Here is a 12,188-nt window from a genome sequence, read left to right on the forward strand (position 1 = left end):
GCCAAGCCCTCTGCCCTTGTCTGTCCTCCTTTCAGTTTACATGTCCTCTGTAAGCATTTGATAAGGGCACCGCCATGGATTACACTGGAAGAAAAAATTCAGGCCACATTTATTCATTTAAGTTCTGATACATTTGTGCTAATAAGAAATTCATTGTCTGTTGTATTATATGTCTATCGCCTCATATTCTTACCTTATTATTGGTGCATCTTTTATGCACGTTTATGCAGTTCATGGGGGCTTCCCAGGTTTCGGTGGTGAAGAATCTGCCTGCAATACAAGAGACACAGTTGATACCAGCTAGATCCCTGGGTTGGGAAGGTCCCCTGCAGGAGGGAATAGCAGCCCACTCCAGTATTCATGTCTGGAGAATCCCATGGACGGAGGAGCCTCATGGGCTATAGTCCTTGGGGTCACAAAGTCAGACACAACTGAGTATGCACACGTACATGCATATGTGGTTCATATATGCACATTATTTCTCTTTTTTCTCAAAAATTATTTCACATATAATTTTTATATAGAAAGTGTAATATTCTTACCATTCTTAATGCTTCTGGACTAAATATTAATCATGTTGTGTGTGTGTGTTAGTTGCTCAGTCATGTCTGGCTCTGCAAACCCCATGGACTGTAGCCCACCAGACTCCGCTGATCGTGGAGTGCTCCAGGCAAGAATATTGGAGTCAATTTCTGTGCCCTTCTCCATGGGATCTTCCTGACCCAGGAATCGAACCTGGGTCTCCTGCAGTGCAGGCAGATTCTTTACTGTCTGAATCACCAGGGAAGCCCGTTAATCATGTTACTAAATGATAATTAGCTTAGTCTGTCATTGCTGATCATTTGTTTTCTTTTGTTTTGCTTTTTATTCCTTCACTCAGTAAGCACGTACTGTGCATTTATTAGTAGTATCATGAGTACTTGTTAATTGTGCTGCTAAAGATATTTTTGCACAAGTTACATTTGGCCTTCTTATGGAACATTACCCAGAGTGGTGCCCCAACGTCAAAAAGAATTTGTGGTTTCTTAATTCTTATAAAACACTGCTTTAACTACCTAAACTCAAACATACTGTAGTGGGTGAATTCCAGTTTCCCTGGGGACACAGGCCTGTTCCTTGTTTTGACATTACATTTGAGGAGGGGGTTTGTGAGGGGATCTGCAAGGCTGGGGAGGCCATGCTTCTGGAGCTCCTGTCTTGCGCCCTGTGGTGGGCTGGGGGTTGCATGGCTTCCCTGGTGCCTTGAGGGTGGGGGGCAGGGTTTTATTCCTCACACACTGTAGAGGGAGTCAGAGTTCTAGGAGCAAGTTCTTCTTGGGTTTTTACAGAATTTCAGTCCTATAACACAAGTCATAATGTCTGCTGTACAGAGTGAGGCCTGTAGTTAATAACGCTATCATATACTCACAAATTTGCTAAAAGTGGGGATCTTTTTTCCCCCATTGAAGGATGGTCGCTTGACAGCCTTGTACTAGTTTCTGTTTTACAGCAAAGTGAATCAGCCATATGTATACACATATCCTCTCCCTTCTGGATTTCCTTTCCATCTAGGTGAGCACAGAGCCTCCTGTAGAGTTCCGTTCCATGCATAGCGGTGTCAGTCCCAGTCTCCCAATCCAGCCCACATCCCACTTCCCCTCTTGGTATCCATAGGTTTATGGCATATATTGGGGTGATGGCTTCACAGTGTATTATTTCTAAAGTCATCAAGTTGTAGAGATTAAATATGTTCACCTTTTTGTATGTCAATCAAACCTCAAAGGAAAAAGAAGTTGGAGACTGAGCATGACAAGAGCTCTCTCTCTCTCTCTCTCTCTCTCTCTCTCTCTCTCTCTCTCTCTGTGCTTTAGACAGAGATATGGGGATGGTCATTTGCTGATCTGTTCTTTTATAGTTTTATTCCACCAGATACTCTCTGGGATTTAGAAAAAATCATCTTTATGATTGTTGAAAATGTTACTAAAAATCTGAATATGTATTTTTCACAACTGTTTAGAGGTTGTTGTACCTTAAACTTTCTCTCAAGGTTAATACCACTTTTCATATGTAAGTGGATTTTTATTCTTTCCTATTTGGAAATGTTTGTATAGCTTCAGATCTGCTCCAACATATGGCAAAGTGAAAAGTTTCACTTAAAATGAGAGGCCAAACCTAAAGTTTATCAGGATTAGTCTGACGTTTGAGTGCATTGATTTTTTTTTTTTTCAAGAAGCAGACGATAGATCAGAGAAGTTGGTAAAAGACTAATGAATTTCCTCTTTCTTCTACCTTCATAACATGGATTTCTAGTGTCCCATGTGGCCAGAGATGCAAGGTGCTGTGTGTGCTTGGCCCATGGTGTCAGGCCTGGGCTGGTCTAGGGCACACAGCTCCTGCTGAATGTCCTCAGCCTTTCAGTGTTTCCAAACACGGAGGCCCTGCAGCCTCTGTCACCCTCTCTCCTCAGCCCCACCTCTTTTCTGCATTGCAGTGCACACGTCTTTCTGACTGGAGTCCTCGGTCCCCCTGTAATAAATATGTCATCAACCTTACAAGTCTTCCTTCATTCAGACTCTTACCTCACCCCTGAGCAATGCCTACTAAAAATTTTCCAGTCACTAGTCTCTGCCAGTTCTTCTCTGTCTTCCATGTTGCCACTAGAAAGTCCTTTGGGGACAAAAGAAGCACATAGGTCATGATATTCTCCTGCTTAAGATAGTGCATGGCCTTCTCTTTCCTCCACATCCTTGTCAACAAGTGTTGACACTTGTTATTTCTTATCTTTGGTAATAGCCACTCCAACGGGTGTGAGGTGATAGCTCATTATGGTTTTATTTGCATTCCTTGGTGGTCAGTGGTGTTGAGCTCCTTTTCATGTACCTATTGGCCATCTAGATATCCTCTTTGGGAAAATGTCTATTCAGAGCCTCTGCCTATTTTTAATCAGGTTGTTTGGGTTTTTGTTGTTGAGTTGTAAGAATTCTTTATATCCTGAATATTAACCCTTATCAGATACATGATTTGCAAATATTTTCTCCCATTCATAAGGTTGCCTTTTTGTTTTGACAATGGTTTCCTTCACCATGCATTTGTGTGTCTTTCCTTTGGTTTCCCTTGCCTGAGGAGACATGTCCAAAAAGATAGTGCTAAGACTGATGACAAAAAGCTTACTGTCCATATTTTCTTCTAGAAATTTTATGTTTTCAGGTCTTACAATCGAGTCTTTAATCCATTTGAGTAAATTTTGTGTGTGGTATATGATAGTGGTCTAGTGTGATTCTTTTGCATGTGGCTGTTCAGTTTTTCCAACTCCATTTGTTGAAGAGACTATCCTTTCTTCATTGCATGTTTTTCATCTTTTTTTGGTAAATTAACCATTTATGTCTGTGTGAGTTTATCTCTGAGCTCTTAATTCCATTCCATTGATCTCTGTGTGTGTGTTTCTGCTAGTACCATGCTCTTTGGATTCTTATAACTTTATAGTATCATTTGAAATGGGGGGGGTGTGATTGCATTGAATCTTTGGATTGCTTTAGGTAATATGGACATTTTAACAGTATTGATTCTTCTAATCCATGAGTATGGAATATCTTTCAGCTTCTTTGTGTTATCTTCAATTTCGTTCATCAGTGTCTTACATAGGCCTTTTACTTCCTTGTTTAAATTTATTCCGAGGTATTCTCTCTGTTGTAGTTATAAACGGGATTGTTTTCTTAGTTTCTCTTTCTGCTAGCTCATTGTTAGTTTATAGAAACAACAATGATGCTTGTGTATTGATTTTGTACCCTGCCACTTTACTATGTTTGTCTGTTATCTCTAATATTTTTTGTTGGAGTCCTTAGGGTTTCCTGTATCATGGTGAGTTTTAACCTCTGTGTATACTTTGGGCTCCCCAGTGGGCTGAGTCCTGAGTGCCAGGACTCACTTCTCAGGCACCAAGCTGATTTATATCTGCCAGCTGAGTGAACGGTCAGCCTGGGGCAGGGATTTTCCACGGCCACATTTGGAGCCTCAGTCAATCCATGTTTACTTCCCACTTGCTCGGGTGCTGCAGCTGCCTGGGACACAGACTGCAGCCTGGGTTCCAGCCCTCACTCACCCCGCTGCGCTCTGTAGGCTTTGTACAACCATGTGTGGAACACTGTGTCATTGCACAAGTAACTGTACAGTCACTGATGAGAGGTATGTAGAGAAAGTTCAGGATGCTGGCAAGCCAAGTAAATGGGAAGCACAATCTGTTGTATGGATGGAAGGAACTGAAGAGTTTGTAAGTATATTTAAGTGGAAGTAAGGCAGGAGGGGCTGGAGACTGAGGAGCAGCCAGCAAGGGTCCTGTACCTTCCTTTGCTGCCAGCATTCACATGTCTGCCCACTGAGACCTCTGAGCTGCAGAGTCCAGGTGGCTCCAGTCAGTCCCATAACTTCAGCATCAAGGGCTGGTGCTTTTGTAGGCAAGGCGGATGTAGGCCTCTAATGCAGCAGAGATGCCACATCAACAATCCTGACTCTCCCTGGGGAGACTGGGGGTCACGATCAGGGGTCCAGCAGAGGGTCTCCCACTTCTCTGGTAGTTCAGTTTGGCCCGATTCTACCCTGCAGTTTGGGGCCTTCAGAGAAATGGGGACTGTTAATTCTCCTCCACTGCCATCTCATAATGCAGCCACCTGTGGGGGCTGTGGAAGGATCCCCACCTTTGGTGGGAGGTGCTGGTGTGGGAGTCTCCAGGGATCTACCATCCTTCTCCATGTGTACAGCATGAAATATTTAGTCCTAAATGTACCAGAGCATCATAGGAAGGCTCGTTTTGTTCCATGGAAGTGTACAGTTCCCATACTTTCACCACCATATCCAGGGCTGTGTCCTTAGTTAATAGTGGGGTGTTTGGGAAGAATTTACTTTGATTTCTTACAGTCAATGATAATGATGAAAAAATAGGATATGTTAGTTTCTCATGGGGCCTGAAGACCCACCTCTTCCCGTGGGTGGGGTTCAGCTGTGTGCTTTGGTGGGGTAGGGGGTGGTAAGGGCAGGCCGTGGGGACAGACTGGGAAGGCAGCCTTGCACTGATGGGCGCGCTGACTGCACGAGGTAGGCGCTCGGGCCCTGGAGGAGCCTGGCGGGTGTGGAGGGAGATGGGATCAGCAAAGCGAGCAGGGGCGCACCTGCCCATCTGCCAGCTGTTCTGTTTTCCCTCCGCTGCTGATCTAGGGGAGGGGAAGTGGATTCTGGTGGGTTGTGCTTATTCATAAAGAAGAAAAGGCAAGTTTTCTTCTTCTTCTTCTTTGTTTTTAAGAATAAACAGTCAATTCTATTGGGCTCAGCATAGGAATCCATGGGTCTTGAGAACCTCTTTGAATTTTTCAGTTTTTTTTTCTAATCATCTCACTTATTGAGAAAGGCTTGGGAATACCCAGGGATTATCACCCAGAGAATTTCTCCCTTAAGTCAGTTCAGTCACTCAGTTGTATCCAACTGTTTGCAACCCCATGGATTGCAGCATGCCAGGCCTCCCTGTCCGTCATCAACTCCTGGAGCTTACTCAAACTCATATCCTTTGAGTTAGTGATGCCATCCAACCATCTCATCCTCTGTCGTCCCCTTCTCCTCCTGCCTTCAATCTTTCCCAGCATCAGGGTCTTTTCCAGTCAGTCAGTTCTTCGCATTAGGTGGCCAAAGTATTGGAGTTTCAGCTTCAGCATCAGTCCTTCCAATGAATATTCAGGACTGATTTCCTTTAGGATGGACTGGTTGGATCTCCAGGCAGTCCAAGGGACTCTCAAGAGTCTTCTCCAACACCACAGCAATACCACAGCAACACCACAACAACTCTGCCTTAAGGGTTGTGTTCAAAAGGCAAGTTTTAAAGAACCAGTACTCTTGCCCTGGAGGGCTGCGGGAGGGTGCACTCATGTTCTGTGTGCAGAGGGGCAGACTGTAGTGTTTTGGCAGGGCCAGCTCCCCAGCCCAACAAGGCTGAGTACAGAAGAGCAGAGACCTGGACGTGATCAAGATGCTCAAAACTGGGATGGGGCATGGCAGCTTCGTGGGTCTATGGCACTGCTGTGTGCTGGAACAGGACTAGGGGGAAAGAAGCTGGCTAACTAGGTATGAAAGCTGAGGTGATGAGTTGGGGCTTCAAGACCACCCAGAAACCAAAAGAAGCAAAGGTTGAAGCTGTTGGTCAAAGGCAGAGGCCTGCATCCAGCTCACTAGGGCCTTTGTCAGCATAGAGAGCAGAGGCGTGCAGTAAAGCTGGTCTGGGGACCAGGGAGAGGCAGCTGGATGGGGCGCCGGAAGGACTGAAGTCTGTTGGGCCTAGGGTGAGCACTGTCTCTTCTGAGCCTCTGTGCCTTGTCTGCAAAAGGAAATTGCATAAAGAAAAGCAATCCCAGTTATTGTCTTATGTCCAGAGGTGGCCAGAGTGTGCCTGGAGATGGTTAGAGCTCCGTAAGAAGCTTAGCCTCCCACCTCCCATGCCCCTGGCAGGGTCCTGGATATGCCCTTTTGGGTACTGAGGAAAGGTGGACTTTGTTCATTCAGAAAACACTGGCTGACTGGCAGTGTCATACACAGCCTAGTGGCCATGGGTAACTATATTTGAAAGCTGGTAAGAGAGTAGATCTTAAAAGTTCTCATCACAAGGGAAGAAAATGTCTAACTATGAGGTGATGGGTGAAAACACATTTGTGGTAATCACAGTGTACATGATTACCAAATCATTATGCCATACAATGTTATATGTCAGTAATACTTCAATAAAACTGGAGAACGTTTACAACAGTGGGAAGAATGTAAAACCTTAAGCCGAACTGTGGGCCTAGAGGAGTAGGGCTGGATTTCAGGGTGATCAGAGCAGGGGCTGAACTTGTGCACTTGAGACTGAATGTGGGGAGAGGGTTTGGGGCCACAAAGAAAGAGATGATGATGTTATGGTCCCTCTTCTTTATGGCATATTACATGGCACTCAAATTGATAGTCAAGATGAAGGCTGTGGAACTGCGGCAGGACAAGCATGAAGCTGTATTTAGGGAGGAGGGTGGGCCCTGTGTCACAGAGTGGTCCCTTGTATGATGACACAGGTGCATAGAGACTGGAGAGAACGGTTGGCAATGACATCTGTGATGTTAACATGGTTTAGCAGTGTTAACTGTCCTTAACAGTGGTTTCCTTTCATATGACTGGTACTGATTTTTAAAATACTTAGAAGTAGATGGAGTGTCCCCATTGGGAGATACTTTCTTTCCTTTCCATTAGTGAGTTTGTTGATGGTTTTCCGACTGTTCTGGTGCCCCGATCCTGTACTAAATTGGTCAACCTGCAGTCATGGTGCGTGTGTGCATGCTAAGTCATTTCAGTCGTGTACGACTCTTTGCAACCCTACGGACTGTAGCCCACCAGGCTCCTCTGTCCTTGGGATTCTCTAGGCAAGTGACGGTAATGGCCTGAATAAATGATGCAAAATGAAGGAGAATGGAAATAGTAGGAAGTATGTTTTGACAGTTTTTTACCCTCCACATCAAAGCTGAAACATACACAGGGCTGCTTCAGTTGTAAAGACAAGCTGTGTGTGCCTTTTTTTGTGGGATGTGAGGGCCCCAGTGCTCATCTTTGTGTTGGCAGAATTTCAGCTATATAATCTCTACAAATCCTGACAGGTCAGCCTGAAGGACCAGGTACCTAATACAGAGATAGCTTTCAACTCCTTTCTTCCCCTCCTCCCAAAGAAGCAGTAAAAGAAAGGCATCTTTGTGATCGCTGATCCTTGCAAGAGAACATGCAAAGGGTCAGGGCTTCCTGCTCCCTTCCTTGGACTGACCAGTATGACTAGTCTTTTGTGTATCTTCCAAGAAATAATCCATCATTGTCCTAACATATATATGAAAAAGAACATATTTTTAATACTGATAAAAATAACTTTGGATAATGAGGCTATAACTTGAGTCATGTATTGAATAACGTCAAAGTATATAAAACAAAAACTCAAGAAATAGGGAAGTATGATGGAAACTGTCAAGTGTCAATGCATTATTATTAATCTGCTCAAAATACAAAAATAAATGGGTATTCAAAAGAATTTATCAAATTGTCCACAACAAAGAAAATCTGAAAAGTCTGCAAGAGCAGACGCAACAGACCTTGGCATCTGGACTAGGACAGTCTGGGGGCCATTTCTAACCTGTGCCTGTGGCACATCTGGGAAGTGACTCCATTCTGCAAAGCCTGCAGCATCTGAACCGTGAGGCTGAGCTCTTACGCGACTGTCTAGGGTGATTGCCTGTGAAATTATGCTTAGCACAGGGCCTGAAACCTGAGTGAATGGCAGTGGTTGCTGCTACTAATATTACTAAAACTTATAGTTTTAAGAAATCTATTCAACATAAATGAGCAAATTAATAATCTTCTAATCCACTTGGAAATAAAAGAATACTCCCCTAAATTACTCCTTGAGCAAATGAAGTGTAGGATGAGGGAAGACCCTGAAGTCCTGACCTGCTCCCACACCCTCACTCCAGACCTCCCGCGCCACCTTCCTATCAGGGTGAACCGCAGCTCCACAGCTTCTCAAAGGCCTTCTCAGGTTTCCGCCAGCTCTGCCTCCAGAGCTGCACCTCTGATGAAGATGATCGGAAGACCTAACTAGTCATCCTGCTTCCCCAGCTTCTACTTCAGTCTGCGGATTTCCAGAAGAGCAACCAGAGTGAAAACAGAAGTCAGAGCACAGTTCACAACCAGAAGTCCTCACAGTGGCCACAGGCCATTTCTAACTGAGCGTTTCACCTCCGCCTGCTCCGTTCTCACCCACGTCTCCTGCTGTCCGTCCTCCTGGCCCTCGTTCCACTCTCGCTGCTCGTGGACTTTGAGATTTTCCTCAGAACTTCCAGACTGCCATGCTGATGCCTTCACACTGTGATTCCTTCTGCATTTGCACCTTCCTCCCCCTGTACGCATGCCACTTCTCCACCACCTGCTCCCCTGTACATGTAGCAGCTCCTCCAACCCCTTCTTCCCCACACATCTGCTCAAGTTTGGCTCCTTCATTTATTTCTAGCTCTTTCACCTCCCAAAGACCTTCCCTTTGCAAACAGGGGAAAATTGTACTGTTTTCTCTTTTTATCCCCACTTTATTTTTATCTTTAGCACTGTCATCAGTAACATACTACATACTTTTGTTTTTATCTTTTTTATTTCTCTTAACTGCAAGTGCCATAAGGATTTGAGAATTTCTGTTTTCATCATTGCTGTGTCCTAGATGTTCATAACAGTGCTGGCAAATAGTAAAAATTCAGTGTTTGTTGAATTATCAATGTGAATTAAGTATTAATGTAATTAACAAGTGAATTAAGTATCAATGAAAAATTAATACAGAAACATATGCAGTGTAAGTAAGCTGGCATTCAAACTTTAAGTCATGGCCTTATTCTTTGTTAAAAGTTTAAAATAAGAAAGTGAGTTAGCTGAGCCCCTTCTTAAAAGAGGTTCTGAAATTAATAAAATAAAGTCACAAAAAGCAGTAAGACATACATAATAAAAACTGTAAGTTAATCAGAGCAAAGAGAAAAATTGACTCACAGATCTCAAAGTTAGTGCTTTGTAAAACGCAATAAAAGTAAATGGTATTGCCAATATATATCCAGAAAAAAACTATAATTGTAAAATATACATGTACCCTATGTTCACAGGAGCACTGTTTACAATAGCTAAGACATGGAAACAACCTAAATGTCCACTGACAGATGAATGGATAAAGATGTTGTACATATATATACTACTACTCTACCATAAAAAGAATGAAATAATGTCATTTTCAGCCACATTGATGGACTTCTCATACTAAGTGAAGTAAGTCAGAAAGAGAAAGACATACATCACATGATATCACTTGTATGTAGAATCTAAAATATAACACAAGCGAAGTTATCTACAAAACAGAAACTGGCTCAGAGACAGAGAACAGACTTGTGGTTCCCAAGGGGGAAGTGAATGGGGAAGGGATGGAGTGCGGCTTTGGGACTTCTAGATGCAAGCTAGTATAAATAGAATGGATAAGCCACCGGGTGCTACTGTATAGCACAGGGAACTATATTCAATATTCTGTAATATACTATAGTGAAAAAGGATATGAAAATAATGCGAAACCTTGCTGTAGAGCAGAAATTAACACTACATTGTAAATCAACTATATATCCATAAAATAAATTTTAAAAAGTAAATGACAATACCATTCCCACCCCAATAAATCTAACTGGTAAAACTAGATAAAGAAAATATGAAATGATAACTGAAAACATTACATATCCATAGGAGATTAAAAATGATGAAGAAGTTTACCTGAAATGGAAAATTTTGGTGAGATAAGAAATGTACATTACCAAAGATGCATTAGAATATTGAAAATTTAAGTGGTCCAAAAAGCAAGCAAGAGTTTGAGGAAGTTTGCAGAGTTAACTTTCAGCTCCGAATTCATATGGTATCTTTGAAACTTTCTAAGAAACAGCTCATTTGAGTGCTTATGAATTACTGCAAGTATAGAGAATTATAGAAATGTAGAAAAATTATATAAATTACATAAAAAACAAAACAACTTGTTTTGTATAGCTACTGTAACTTGGAAATGAACACCAAAATAAAATTCTTTTGAATCATGTTTAATGAGCATAAATACAAAAATCTTGAGAGACTGAATTAAACAGTGTGTCAAAGAAGTAAACTACCATGTCCAATCATCAGTCTACCACAGAGCAAGCTGTTAACACTGCAAGTTATATCAAAAAGCAATGATTGGCAGAGAATTCTGGGGAGAAGGTGGAATCAGAAGCACCAGAATTCTTTTCCCTCACCTAGACAAAAATTGTACTGGCAGAATCTGTCTGATGTAACTATTTTGGTAATCAGAAGTCTGTTGAAGGCTTAGAACTTCCAGGGGAAGACTTAGAGGGTAAACTGAAGTTAATTTTGGTCATTATCAACTCTTGGCACGGTAGCAGCTACCTAACCCCTCACCCTAGGCCACATGGGAGGCAGCTGTGCACATGATCCTGGGGCAGCTTGTATGAGTCAGAAGCAAAAAGGACCCTGTCCTCCAAATATCAGGGATCTGTGCTCTGGTTGCTGTTTGCTGCTCCTTATTAAAGAGAGGGCAGCCACTGTTGCACTGCCCCACATTGTTGCAAGCCCTTCTCCCTCCAGCTGAAGTGACCTCCAGGAGATGTGAATGCCTGGCGCCCTTCCCCATGCCCCTTGGTTTTTCACCTTTCCCCACCTTGGGAGCCAGAAATTAAAGACTAAAACATTCAAAAATAACTTCATATGGAAAAAAAATTACTAAGTGACTACACATCCCCAGGGAAAGGCTCAGAAAAGACCAAAGAACACGTTGAATGTATATCTCAGGCTTTTCCTTTGCACAGAGACAGCCTACAATAACAGCAACAAAAACCCAAAGAGTAAGCAAAAACAGAAATGAAAAACAGCAAAACACTGGGGAGGTGATTTCCAGAAAAATCTGATTTCCCAAGTTATCACACTGTTCAATTCAAATGCCCAGTGATCAAAAAAATGCATAGTAAGAAAGGAAAATATGGTTCATCCAAAGTAAACAATCAAGTCAATAGACTGTCCCTGAAAAAGACCTACGACACATCTTCTAAACAAATCTTTTAAAGCAACTCTCTTAAAGATGCTCAAAGAACTAAAGTAAGATGGGGCGAGAATAAAAAAAAAAAGATGTGTGAACAAAAGAGAAATATCAGAAGAGATGGAAATCCTAAGAAGATATGAACAAAAAATTCTGGAGCTGAAGAGTACAGTAACCAAAATGAAAAATTCACTACATGATTCAAAGGCAGATTTGAGCAGACAGAAGAAAGGATCAGGAAATTTGAACATTAGACAATGGAAATTATGTTGTCTGAGGAACAGAAAGAAAAAAGATTGAGAAAATTGAAGAGAGCCTCAGACCTGTGGGGCCTCATCAAGCAAATCAACATAAGCATCATGGAAGTCTCAGAAGGAGAAAAGAGAAAAAGGAACAGAGAATATTTAAAGAAATAATGTGCCTGGAGAATCCCAGGGACAGGGGAGCCTTGTGGCCTTCCATCTATGGGGTCACACAGAATTGGGCATGACTGAAGCAACTTAGCAGCATAGTTAAATATACTCACTTTTCAATGTTGTTTTTAAAATTATATTTTGTGTCATTTTAAAATTTG

The 12,188-nt window shown here is 42.4% G+C and overlaps 1 protein-coding gene across 1 annotated transcript in view; it reads left to right on the forward strand.

Annotated features, from left to right (window-relative positions):
* Positions 1 to 12,188, forward strand: part of VOPP1 (VOPP1 WW domain binding protein) — a 170,291-nt gene that overhangs the window by 139,137 nt on the left and 18,966 nt on the right. The window lies entirely within an intron of this gene.

Source organism: Capricornis sumatraensis, chromosome 10, assembly GCF_032405125.1.
Source record: "Capricornis sumatraensis isolate serow.1 chromosome 10, serow.2, whole genome shotgun sequence".
Taxonomy (NCBI): domain Eukaryota; kingdom Metazoa; phylum Chordata; class Mammalia; order Artiodactyla; family Bovidae; genus Capricornis; species Capricornis sumatraensis.